The sequence below is a fragment of the Lactuca serriola genome, chromosome 5 (genome assembly GCF_051521515.1).
Source record: "Lactuca serriola cultivar US96UC23 chromosome 5, Lser_US96UC23_V15, whole genome shotgun sequence".
NCBI classification, from domain to species: domain Eukaryota; kingdom Viridiplantae; phylum Streptophyta; class Magnoliopsida; order Asterales; family Asteraceae; genus Lactuca; species Lactuca serriola.
In genome coordinates this window covers 75,849,260-75,864,230 of record NC_136412.1, presented here as the reverse complement: position 1 = coordinate 75,864,230, position 14,971 = coordinate 75,849,260, and positions in this window count along the sequence as shown.

Genomic DNA, 14,971 nt, shown 5'->3' with positions numbered 1-14,971 from the left:
CTCATGCCCTTCCGCCAATTCCTATAATACAATTTAAAACTGAGTGGGTCAGGCTTGGGAGCCTGGTGAGCATATAGGGTTTTCAACCCACAATAAATATCATATTTAATTTTCACCAACCAATAATAACCCAATTACCCATTCCCGTTATTCTCACTTTAATGTCCCTAAAACAACTAACATAAGGGACCTAGTCTAAGAATATTTCATCGGGGCGACAACACATGCTTCGGGGGTACCTCAGCAATATAAGTCAAATAAGGCAACCATGAGGGGGATGGAGTACAGCAAATGAACACCCAAGTTCATTAACACCTACAGGTGGCGAACCTGCTAATGTTTCCACAAGACTGTCTAGAATAGCCAGTGGTCGTCATCTAAACTCCGCTAGATGACTCAATCAAACAACAACGAGGCCTCTCATCTGTTTATTACACACCAACTGTCTACCCATATTCTACCCAACATATTAGTAGATAAAAATATACATTTGTATACATAGTTTAAAAACCAGTATAGCATGCTTTAATTGACACATATATCACATAACAGATGAGGCATACACACACATAACACATATCTCATAGAGAAATAATCAGGTCTATAAGATAGAAGAGAGTGAATACACATTCACACATAACACAACCAAATATATACACATAGCACGTATTTTATTTAAAATACTTCATATTATTGTATTTGGAAGAAAATAACTACACACTCACTTGATCAGAAGATGATCGGACAGCACTACGACTTGCAAAAGTAGTAATCCTCAGCAGATCTGGAAGATCTCTTCAAAAATCGAACTTCTCACGGGCAGAGCTTCGGCTCGGGAACCACACTTCTCGGGATCTCGGGACTTGCCTCGGGACTTGGGAATATTACCGGGGCTTCGGGGTACTTCTGGCACGCAAATCGATGCAAAACGGGAGAGAGAAGAGAAGAAATGAACAAAACTCTCGGCTGCCTTCGGATCCCTTTTATAGAGGCTGGAGCCTCGGAGTACGCGGGGCGTACTGCAGTACACAGCGCGTACTACTTCCGAAATCGTCACTGCATGCTTCATCCGAAGTGTCGACACTATGCTGAGTATGCGGTAGCGTACCCTCGTACGCAGGGCGTACTCCGGATCACACCGGTGACTCGTCTTCGGATAAGGCTTCCGATTTTATAATTAAATTTAAATACAAAATGATTAATAAACTTCGGAAATTCATAACTTCTTCATACGAACTCCGTTTTCGACGTTCTTTATATCCACGGAAAGGTGAGACCATGCTCTACGACTTTCGTTTAGACTCCGTCGACTAATTTTGACTTTATTTTTATTAATTTCTTTTAATAGGCCGGGACAGAAACTTTCGTTATAAATTCATAACTTCTTCGTTTGACGTCCGTTCTCGCCTAACTTTTTATCGCTTCGATACCAACAATGAGATCTTCGATTCTCATTTAGATTGCTTCGGCTAAAAACCGCTCGATCTCAAATCGAGTATTTCAGACTGCATATTGCTAAGCCGGAACTTCAATAAATCATAACTTCCTCATACGAAGTCAGATTTGGGCGTTCTATATATATTCGGAAACCTCGTTTCAATTACTACAACATTAACCAAAGATATTAAGTTTATTTTACACTTAAATTTTGACGCTTATTTTTATTCGTAATTAATCAAACCACATAATTAAGCAATTAAGTACAAAACACATAATACTCAAATAATACAATCTTATTATTTCAAAACGGGTTACAAAGGTTAACCTAGACCATTACATTGCTAATAATGGCAAGCCTGGAAACACAGGCGTTATAATTCTCTCCACCTTAGAATGATTCTGTCCCCGGAATCACACATCGACAAACAAATGCGGATAGCGACTCAACATGTCACCCTCCGTCTCCCAGGTGAGATTCGGCCCATTCGCGTGTTTCCATCGGACAAGCACTAACCCAACCATTTTGCGTCGCAACTTCTTAGTCTTTCGGTCAACAATTGCCTCTGGTTCTTCAATCAACCTTTTGTTCTCATCAATTCTCAATTCAGAAATTGGAATTATATCGGGAACTTCTCCCGTGAACTTCCTCAAATAACACACATGAAAAGTGTTGTGAATTCCATTCAGTTCTTCGGGTAATTCGAGCTTGTAAGCTTGGTTCCCAATCCTCTGAAGGACTTTAAACGGTCCAATAAACCTTGGACTCAACTTTCCCCTTTTACCAAATCTTATAAGTCCCTTCCACGGCGAGACTTTAAGCAAAACCGAATCTCCAACCTCAAAAGTCATCGGTCTTCGCTTCTTGTCAGCATAGCTCTTTTGACGATCTTGAGCTGCTAACATTCTTTCCCTAATTATTTTCAACTTTTCAGCAGTTTGATGAACCATCTCCGGTCCCATAAACTGCTTTTCCCCAGCCTCAAGCCAACAAGACGGCGTACGACACTTCTGTCCATACAAAGCTTGATAAGGTGCCATCTTAATGCTCGAGTGAAAACTATTATTATAGGAAAATTCTACCAATGGTAAATGTTCATCCCAATTACCTAGGAATTCCAAGGTACATGCTCTTAGCATATCTTCAAGTGTTTGTATTGTTCTTTCACTCTGACCATCAGTCTGCGGATGGTAAGATGTGCTTAAACATAACTTGGTACCCATTTCCTCTTGTAGACTTTTCCAAAACCTTGAGGTGAAACGGCTATCACGATCCGATACAATCGTTAACGGAACACCGTGAAGCCTCACAATTTCCTTCACGTAAGAATTCGCAAGCTTTTCCATAGACCATTTCTCCCTGGCCGCTATGAAATGTGCACTCTTAGTGAATCGATCAACGACCACCCAAATCATGTCGTGACCATTCTTTGTTCTGGGCAGTTTAGTGACAAAATCCATAGCAATGTCTTCCCACTTACCCATAGGCACAGACAATGGTTCTAAACTCCCGTAAGGTTTCTGATGTTGTGTCTTGACTCTCGCACAAGTCACACACTCGGCCACATACTTTGCAACATCAAGCTTCATCGTCGGCCACCAGTAGTAGGGTTTCAGGTCCCTATACATTTTAGTGCTACCCGGATGAATTGAGTACATGGTTTTGTGAGCTTCTTCCATCAGAAGATCCCTAATTCCTCCTGACTTAGGTACCCAAATACGATCTTGGAATACCTTCAGTCCATGACCGTTAGTACCAAACACCAACGTTTTACCCAAACGTTCCTCCTTTCGGTCATTTTTCTCAGAAGCTTCCTCTTGAGCTTTCTTTATACTTTCCACAATGGTCGAGACAACTTCAATTCTCAACGCTCTTGGCCTCTTCCTTTCAAGATTGACCTTCCGACTGAGAGCATCAGCAACAACATTAGCTTTACCGGGGTGGTAAAGTATCTCGCAGTCGTAGTCTTTAAGTAATTCTAGCCAGCGTCGTTGCCTCATATTCAATTCTTTCTGATTAAAGAGATATTGGAGACTCTTATGATCAGTGAAAAGTTTGCACTTCGTGCCATAGAGGTAATGCCTCCATATTTTCAGAGCGAAAACTACCGCTGCCAACTCCAAATCATGAGTCGGGTAATTCTTTTCATGCTCTTTCAGCTGTCGAGACGCATATGCTATCACCTTTTCTCTTTGGGTCAAAACACAACCCAATCCAACACCAGACGCATCGCTATAAACAGCGAAGTCTTCAACTCCATCGGGTAGAGAAAGTATCGGTGCCTCGCATAGCTTCTTCTTTAACTTCTCGAATGCTTCTTTATGCTTCTCACTCCAAGCATAAGTAGCTCCTTTGTGGGTCAAAGCTGTTAATGGAGTAGCAATCGAAGAAAAGCCTTGGATAAACTTGTGGTAATATCCGGCTAATCCCAAAAAGCTTCGAATCTCCGTGGGACTTTTCGGTTGTTCCCACTTCGTCACAGCTTCGATCTTCGCTGGATCAACCATTGTCCCTTCTTAGTTGACCACGTGACCCAAGAATTGGACCTCATGAATCCAAAAATCACATTTGGAGAACTTCGCATAAAGCTTCTCCTTCTTCAAAACTTCTAACACTTCTCGCAAGTGCCTGCCATGCTCCTCCTGGCTTTTCGAGTAAATCAGAATGTCGTCTATGAACACTATCACAGATTTATCAAGGAACGGGTTACAAACCCTATTCATCAAATCCATGAACGCTGCTGGAGCATTGGTTAGTCCAAACGACATAACCAAGAACTCGTAGTGTCCATATCTAGTTCTGAATGCAGTCTTCTCGATATCTTGCTCTCTTACTTTCAGCTGATGATATCCTGACCTAAGATCGATCTTCAAGAAATAGCTCGAACCTTGCAATTGATCAAACAGGTCATCAATCCTCGACAACGGATATCTATTCTTTATTGTTGCCTTGTTCAGCTCTCTGTAATCGATGCACATTCTCATACTTCCATCTTTCTTCTTTACAAATAACATCGGAGCTCCCCAGGGCGATGAACTAGGTCTAATGAAACCTTTGTCCAATAACTCCTGAAGTTGCATCATCAGCTCCTTCATCTCCATCGGTGCTAATCGATAAGGTGCTTTTGCTATTGGCGTGGTTCCTGGTAGCAAGTCTATTCTGAACTCCACTTGTCTATCAGGTGGTAATCCAGAAAGATCCTCAGGAAATACTTCCGGATAATCACACACCACTGGAATGCTCTGCATCACCTTCTTTTCTTTCTTAGCATCAATCACAAATGCTAAATATGATGTACATCCCTTGGTCAAACACTTTCTGGCTTTCATTAGAGAAATGATCCCAGAATTCACTCGCCGTTTGTCCCCATACACCATAAACGAATCTTTTCCAGGCGGGTTTACTTTAACTATCTTTTTCTTGCATAAAATTTCGGCATCATTGGTGCTAAGCCAATCCATTCCCAAGACGATGTCAAAACCATTAAGTTCGATAGGCAATAACGCCTCGTGAAACTTATTCCCATTAAGGTCGATCAAGACGTTTTTCATACGATGGCTAACAGGTACAAACTTGCCACTAGCTACTTCGACTAATAAAGCATTATCTAGTCTATCAATAGGCAAAGCTAGCTTTCTACCAAACTCATGCGAAATAAAGGAGTAGTTGGCTCCAGAATCAAACAATATATGAGCAGGTAATTCGCTTACGAGAAAGGTACCTGAAGCGACATCAGCTTCAACCTTCGTAGCCGCAAGTGTCATCTGAAAGGCCCTCGCCTTCGGCTTTGGTGGAATGTTGGGCTTTGCTGCCTCCTTCTTCTTCGGACAGTCTTTCAAAATATGACTCTCTTCATTACACCCAAAACACATCCTTTTGTTGTTCGGACATTCATTGGCAAAATGTCCAACCTTTCCACACTTGTAGCAGGTCACATCCTCGCTACATTTCCCAAAGTGCTTTTTCTTACACTTATCGCACCACTTTGCTTCGCCTCCTTTTCCTCCAAACTTTTTCGAATCAGATCTCGAAAATTTTCCTTTCTTACCGGAACCAGATGTTCCCTCAAACTTTCTTTTCTCACCAACATCAACCTTGTCGGTGGTTCTCCCCTTGATCATGTTCTCCATAGACTTGGCAGCCCAGATAGCTGCCTCTAGGGTAAGTGCCTGACGTACTGGCACCTCGTACTCCCATGGAAGTCCCTTCGCATACCGATCCACCTTTGTCAGCTCGTCTGGAACGATACGCAAGGCAAACTCCATCTTATCGGTGAAGTTATTGGTGTATTCATCAACTGACATGCTGCCTTTAGTCAATATCAGGAACTTGTTCTCCAACTCCAACAGATTTTGAGCCGAGCAGAACTTGCGCTTGAACTGCACCAAGAACTCTGCCCATGACAATTGCAGTGGCTCATTAGGGCTTAAGGTCTTCCCTAGAGTGTTCCACCAACGAACGGCTCCACCTCGGAATTGACGCACGGCATAGATAGTTTGCAACTTACCTCTGCAGCCACACATCATGAAGGCTAGCTCCATTTCGGAGATCCAATCCATAACCCCAATCGGATCCTCCTTTCCATTGAAGGTCGATGGTTTGCAAGTCAAAAAGTCCTTGTACTTGCATCCCATTCCATCATTCCTTCCATCACGGTTATCTTGCCTAACTATTGGTGGGTTGGCTAGACCAACAGACCCACTGAAGTTTCCACCTTCCGAGTGCTTCATTCAATTCAGGCTCTTCCACACGAATCGACAGTTGTTCATGATTTTGTTGAAGTAACCGTCTAGTTTCATCCATCTGACGATCCAACATCGTCTGAATCATCAATTGCACACCAGCCATGGTTATTGGCTCAGGTGCTGCTGCTACGACAGGTATTGGATCAATCACAGGTGGTTGATTCCTGTTTTCGTCAGCATTTCCAACTCCACTTCTTGTTCTCACCATTTTGATCTACACACCGAATAAGGTGAAATTAGATCCTCAATCATGATAAATAATCAAATCATCCTTATCACTCCGAAACGTTTACATGCTAGTTCTAATATCGTAGACGTACGCTTAGAATCCTACACACATAAGGTTTCTAGATCCGGTCGGCAACAGACCATAGATCCGAACAAATAATATCATATATGGCAACATATAACATTTAGCACATAAAGCATTTTAGGCAACTTTCCTAAAATAAACTAGTGCTTGTGTCTAAATCACAACAGACACACATCGCAAAATTTCACTTAGCATTCTAAGTTTAAGTCTAGAAATCCTACAAATTCCTAGTTCGATTAAACTAATGCTCTGATACCAACTGTGACATCCCCAAAATCTCGGCCAGAAAAGACCGATTTTCATTTATGCTTTTAAATATTTTCAGAGTAAATCCTTTTGATTTGAAAGAGTTGCGGAATTTGTTCCCAAAAACAAAACATGATAAAACAATGTTTACCGAAGCATTTCATAAAAGAAATGTATTTTCATTATAATCAAAACTCAGGGTGTGATGTTCCGATACAGACCAATAAGCATAAACGAATACATTACAAGTCATACAACAAATATAAACATATGCAGACTTGTAAACAAAACAACTTGATGGTTCATCCATCTCATGCCCTTCCGCCAATTCCTGTAATACAATTTAAAACTGAGTGGGTCAGGCTTGGGAGCCTGGTGAGCATATAGGGTTTTCAACCCACAATAAATATCATATTTAATTTTCACCAACCAATAATAACCCAATTACCCATTCCCGTTATTCTCACTTTAATGTCCCTAAAACAACTAACATAAGGGACCTAGTCTAAGAATATTTCATCGGGGCGACAACACATGCTTCGGGGGTACCTCAGCAATATAAGTCAAATAAGGCAACCATGAGGGGGATGGAGTACAGCAAATGAACACCCAAGTTCATTAACACCTACAGGTGGCGAACCTGCTAATGTTTCCACAAGACTGTCTAGAATAGCCAGTGGTCGTCATCTAAACTCTGCTAGATGACTCAATCAAACAACAACGAGGCCTCTCATCTGTTTATTACACACCAACTGTCTACCCATGTTCTACCCAACATATTAGTAGATAAAAATATACATTTGTATACATAGTTTAAAAACCAGTATAGCATGCTTTAATCGACACATATATCACATAACAGATGAGGCATACACACACATAACACATATCTCATAGAGAAATAATCAGGTCTATAAGATAGAAGAGAGTGAATACACATTCACACATAACACAACCGAATATATACACATAGCACGTATTTTATTTAAAATACTTCATATTATTGTATTTGGAAGAAAATAACTACACACTCACTTGATCAGAAGATGATCGGACAGCACTACGACTTGCAAAAGTAGTAATCCTCAGCAGATCTGGAAGATCTCTTCAAAAATCGAACTTCTCGCGGGCAGAGCTTCGGCTCAGGAACCGCACTTCTCGGGATCTTCGGGATCTCGGGACTTGCCTCGGGACTTGGGAATATTACCGGGGCTTCGGGGTACTTCTGGCACGCAAATCGATGCAAAACGGGAGAGAGAAGAGAAGAAATGAACAAAACTCTCGGCTGCCTTCGGATCCCTTTTATAGAGGCTGGAGCCTCGGAGTACGCGGGGCGTACTGCAGTACGCAGCGCGTACTGCTTCCGAAATCGTCACTGCATGCGTCATCCGAAGTGTCGACACTATGCTGAGTACGCGGTAGCGTACCCTCGTACGCAGGGCGTACTCCGGATCACACCGGTGACTCGTCTTCGGATAAGGCTTCCGATTTTATAATTAAATTTAAATACAAAATGATTAATAAACTTCGGAAATTCATAACTTCTTCATACGAACTCCGTTTTCGACGTTCTTTATATCCACGGAAAGGTGAGACCACGCTCTACGACTTTCGTTTAGACTCCGTCGGCTAATTTTGACTTTATTTTTATTAATTATTTTTAATAGGCCGGGACAGAAACTTTCGTTATAAATTCATAACTTCTTCGTTTGACATCCATTCTCGCCTAACTTTTTATCGCTTCGATACCAACAATGAGATCTTCGATTCTCATTTAGATTGCTTCGGCTAAAAACCGCTCGATCTTAAATCGAGTATTTCAGGCTGCATATTGCTAAGCCGGAACTTCGATAAATCATAACTTCCTCATACGAAGTCAGATTTGGGCGTTCTATATATATTCGGAAACCTCGTTTCAATTACTACAACATTAACCAAAGATATTAAGTTTGTTTTACACTTAAATTTTGACGCTTATTTTTATTCTTAATTAATCAAACCACATAATTAAGCAATTAAGCACAAAACACATAATACTCAAATAATACAATCTTATTATTTCAAAACGGGTTACAAAGGTTAACCTAGACCATTACATTGCTAATAATGGCAAGCCTGGAAACACAGGTGTTACAACATTGGACCTTTCGAGATCGTTGCCGGAATAGGTCCAGTGGCGTACAAACTGCAGCTACTCGCTGAGCTAAGCAGTGTACACCGCATGTTCCATGTTACCAATCTAAAGAAGTGCCTATCAGATGAAATTCTCGTCATTCCCCTTGACGAAATTGAAATCAACGAGAATCTCCTATTCGTTGAAGAACCAGTCGAAATCATGGACAGGGAGGTGAAGCGTACTAAACAAAGTCACATCCCGATCGTGAAAGTACGGTGGAACGCGAAGCGTGGGCCAGAATTCACGTGGGAACGCGAAGACCAAATGAAGCAAAAGTACCCTCATCTATTATAGCATTCTCAAATCTAGCTTTCAAAAGAATTTCGGGACGAAATTCCCTCTAACGGGGGATGATGTCACAACTAGAAATTTTTGTGCCTTGTAACTACAACACTTAAGCTAAATTATGAATCAAAGACATGAGAGCATGTATGATGCTTACTCTATGAAAACAAAATTTCAATCAAACACCTCATACAAGCAGTTCAAGTAGTCAATAAGCAATTGGAAACCCTAGAAGTTCTTGTTTAAGTCCATTTTGGACTAGGACTTCCTTATTGGGCCCAATGGACCAATAAGCTTCCAATTTGACTATCTTGGGCTTAGAACTCTTAAATGGGCTCCAATTGGACCCATTTCCATTTATTTCAATATTTTGGGCCATATTGGGCCTACAATGAAATAAATTATTAAATGAACCATATTGGGCCATAATTAACCTAATTTAGCCTTAATAGGTCATACAAATCACATTTATATTTATTTGGACCAAACATCACTTAACATAACCTTGAAAAAGGAGCATACAAGGCCCAATCCTTTTCTTTTTCCCTCTCTAATTCTTGGCCCAAGCCCAACCCAAAGAATGAAGAGTTGACTTTCCCATGCCACCTCACATTTGTCCATAGGATTCCCATGAACCATCTCATGTTTTCATGCAAATCACTTCACAACCTCTCTTCTCTCCTCTCTCTCTTGCTCTCGGCCGAATCCAAGCACACACACACACATTTCACTCACAATTCTCTCAAGAAACTCTCTCATTTCTTCTCCATATTTTCGAGATCTAAGAGGTGTTCAAGGGATTTCTTCCATAAAAATCATCATCTAAGGTAAGATATTGCTTAGATCCATAAGCTAGCTATTTCATTTCGTTCAAGAATCATCTCTTAATTCATTCAAGCTTATGATCTAGCACCTTAGAAGCATCTAAGTTCGAGATCTTCCAAGAAAGGTTGCTAGGATCGAATCCTTCTCATCTTTTCCTTCCAAAACCGAAACCACACCCAAGGTGAGCTTCATACCCCTTTCTTTCGGTTTTTATGAGTTTTTATGGGGGAGAATACAAGTAAATGTGTAGATCTATGTGTAAATGTATGCTATGTGTGATTTGATGCATGTTTGTGTGTGATATCATGTGTTGTGATGAATATGTTATCCAAAAAGTATATAAAAATCGAGATCTAAAACATAGGGAAGGAAATAAACATAACTTAAACTATTTTACCCTAATCAAGTCAAGAAAAATAACTCATATGGTTAGGATGAACATACTTGAACATAAAACCCATTTTTGGGCTTAAATTGTCAAAAATGCAAAACTAAGGGCCCAAACCGACAAATTATAGTTTTTGGAGGGTCAAAAGACTCCAAAAAGTTTCTATAATAATTTTTCTGAAACAAAACATTTTTGAAGGACTTAAAATGAAATTTTGCACTTAATGGGCTAAACTTGGGCTTTTCGGCCCAATAAGCCTCAATATGCGAGATTTTTAAGTTTGAGGGGCTGAAAAGGAATTTTTCTGTAAAAAAGGGGATTTGAAGTGTATCAAAACCATTTCAAAGGTCAAAAATGTTTTTTAAACTCAAAAGGATCAAAAATGTAAAAAATTTCTATTTTGGGCCAAAACTGTAAAAGTTGAGAAAATGGGGGTTCTAACCGAGAAACTTCATTCTGGAAGGACTTAAGCTGTTTACAAAGTAATTCTGGGCTAAAAATATCTTTTCAACAAGTTATGATACTAAAGTCTCAAGAAAAATAGTTTAAGGACTAAAATGGAAATCCTTTTATATAAAGGACTAAAAGTGCTAATTTTATAAAAGAAGGGTCGTGAAAAGGTAAAAATCTTACTTTTAAACAAATAAATCCCTTCAGACAAAACACGAGACCCACGACTACCGGCGAAACGTAATAACAAATACACTTTCAACACCAATATCGTTACCAAACGAATTGATTCGGTCTCGAATCAATAACAAAACAAAAATCAATAAACCGTAGTACTTCAATAAACACGCAAATCTACGAGGAGTCAATATTCAATCTTTGGGCTTGAAAGTTTCAAACCGTGCTTGTTGGGCCTTGCTAGCCCAATAACATGATCTTTGGGCCCGAAGGGAACGCGCTTACATGTTAATGGGCCTTCTATGACCTAATTCCATGTAAAAGGACTTTCAATAGCTCTATTGTGCTGTTGGGCCCCAAGGGTCCATTAGTACTGCTAATGAAGTCGAGAAGTCAAATGCGAGTCCGGCCAAGCGCCTTTCGCATTCCCGATAGCCTTGAACAACTTATGGAATTAAAGGGGGCTTCGTACCCTCCTTTCTCCTCGGTTGTGGGGCTATGAGAAATCGAGTAAACGGATTCGTGGCGTAAATCAAGAGAAGTCGGGGTGGTTGGATTAAGTGAGTAGTACGGACGAAGCCTAAAGGATCGTTTGTAATTGGTAGTTATAAACTAGTCATTTTCATTAATGCGTGATTATAACAACTCACAACCCATAATTAATCCAATGTCACCCGGTTAATCAAAAACAATCGTCGTATCCATATAACAATAAACAAGACATGTAATTTTATGTATTGGGAAAACATCGGGTTTTCCCGGGGAGTTCAACACTTTTACCTATGTGATGTATACAAAGTTCAACAATTATACATGTTTACAAAAATCGACAAGCATACTTACGGATCTTCACACTTTTTATAAACAATACTCTTTTCAGAATCGGATTTTCTGGGTTTTCAAACTTCACAAAAATCATTTTCCATAATATTACTTATGAACTCACCAACATTTCATATGTTGACGTTTTTCCAAAATAACTTGTATTCTCAGGTAACAGGTAAACCGAAGAATAAGTACCAAGTGATGTCATGGTGTTTTGCTTAGATTTATTATCGAACGGTTTATGTTATGGAATTGTAATGTTTGAAACAATGTACTGAGTGTAAACAATATCAGTTGTAATATTTCAATGCATGGTGATGAATGATGTTATGATTCATGTATAATCATTGTGATGGTATTCAATTAAGTCACAAGAGCCCTCGGACGTTTCTGCCGTCTGGTTCGGGGGTGTGACAGGCTAAGACCACATGGGGGTTCCAGTGGCACCCAGTGTAAGACCTTGGAGGGTTTCCATGGCTTCCCTATATGTTTATATGCATGGATTATGTAGTTGATATGATTTATGTGATTATGTGTATAAGACATTGGAGGGTTTCCATGGCATCTTTATATGTATATATGCATGGTTATGCGATTGACATGGTTTATGTGATCATGTGGGGTATGCTCTAAGGAACTCACTAAGCTTCATGCTTACAGTTTTGCTTATGGTTTCAGGTATCATTGTTTTGGAAAGGAGGGGCTTAGCTTGATCACAGCGCACACACCCATGTTTCCGCAATATATGATTGTGGGACGAACTCTGATGAATGTTTTTTAATTAATCATGCTTTTGGAATGTTTGGATTTAAAGATATATGTGTTTTGACGGTATTGAAAAATGAAATTTTTACCCTTGATTTTTGGGTCGTTACATAGACCCAATTATGTTTTGCACGTTATGTATATATGCTATGGGGTCTTTTGAGGGAGCTCACTAAACTTTGTGCTTAAGGTTTTCAGTTTATGTTTCAGGTACTTCTAGTTTGAAAGGGAAGGGCCCGACATGATCGCACCGTATCCGCCCATGTTTTCCGCATTATGTGATTTTGGGATTTTGTACTCTGATGATATTTGCACTATAATACATTTTGGTTGATTTGATATGATAATTGGATGTTTGAGAATGATTTAAAAACAAAATTTTTATATGAATTTTTGGGATGTTACAGAGAGTCCTTAGACAACTTAAGGGATAACGGAAGCAACATATATAAAACATAACTGAATCATAAGGCCCCATTGCTCACCAGATCTAGGCAACTAGTACGTAAACAAAAACAAGAAATATAGAATACATGAACTTATGTTCTTCGACTTCTTTGATTTTGCCAGTTGACCAGACTTGGAGGATCCAACATAGAATCCCTCTACTATGATCGCAACCAAGACACACACAATAGAACATGATTACCCAACTGACAGCACACCATAAAATGGGACAAATCTGAATCTGGAATTGACTAATCACGACGTGGAGACTCATTCTTCGCAGCGTGGTAAATGACTTCTAAGGTTTTTCAAGACTCTGAGGGCACCTCCAGATTTTAGGTTTTTAACTGATTTTCTAATTCTCAATTCCAGTTTTAGGCCTCTCTATTTATATGAGAAAGATTCAAATCCTAATAGATAATTATCAAGGCTCGGAATAGTTATCTATAGCTTTGGTAATCATTCAAAAATCTCTTGATTCGTTTAATTACTTAAACTATTAATTAATTAATAATCTAGTCCATATATTAATTTTCTTTTCAGTTATGCTCATATATGTTCTTACCTGTAACCCAAAAGAACACCGCTATTTATAGTAATATTATCGACTTGTTGTGGCTACGAGCACCATTCTCCAAAATAGAGTTTTGCCAAGAAAACAAAATTGACATATGATGTATGGGAAGACTTTGAAAAAATAAAGAAGCAAGATGGGAGTGAAAGTGCCAAATACAAGCATTGTCGTAAACAACTTGTTGTAGGCTCTAAATATGGAACAAGCCACTTGACAAATCATTTAGCTAGGTGCAATAGCAAAAAAAAAAAAAACAAAAAAAAACAAGTATTGTTCAATATATGAAATCCACCAAGAAAAGTATTTATGATGATTCGGTTATAATTGAAAATTTCAAGTTAAATGAAGAAAAAGTTATGATGTATTTTGCAAAAATGGTGATCAAGCACAACTATCCATTTAGTCGTAATTAAAGTATTTGAAACATTCTCCATTTGTGACACAGAAGTTTAATAATGCGAAAACTCATTACAAGATTAAGGATAAAAAAAAAGTTAAAATGGATTGCTCCACTAGATGGAATTCTACTTTTCTGATGATTAAAAGTGCTTTAGAGATGAAAAATGTATTTTGGCGTTTTGCACAAAAAGATGATTATTATAAATTCCATTCAACCAAAGATGAACGAGAAGTTGCCTAAGTTATAAGCGACTTAAAGCACCTTTATAAAGTTGCAAATCGGTTTTCTGGTTCTTCTTATCATACTTTAAATGTGTTATTTTCTGATGTTTGTAAAATTAAGTTGCAAATGATGAAGTAGGAAACCAATGAATATCATTTTTTTGCATAAGATGACCAACCCAATGAAGTTAAAGTTTGGCAAATATTGGAATTAATGTTCCTTGATTTTATCAGTTGCTATTGTATTTGATCCGAGGTACAAAATAAGTTTAGTTGAGTACCACTATAATAAAATTCATGGTTCTCTTGCTATTTCATATGTTGAAAATGTCTGTAGTGCTTTGTTTGAGCTATTCACTAAGTGTGATGAGTGCTTATCTCATTCTAAAGTAGAATCAAGCCCAAAATTTCGTGGTTCTTCAAATGAGGTACATTTTTTATGATGATGAGTTATGTGGATTTAATTCCTGGTATAAGAAGAAGAAATCTAATGTAGTTTCTACATGCAAAACTGAGTTGGAGCTTTATTTAGAAGAATCTTTGTTTCCAAGAAGCGAGTCTTTTTGATATCATAGATTGGTGGAAAGCCAATAGTGTCAAACATCCTACTTTAGTAAAGATTGCCCATGACATATTATCAAGCATTCTGGCAACGTTGCATCTGAGGCAACATTTAGTAGTGGAAGAAGAATAATT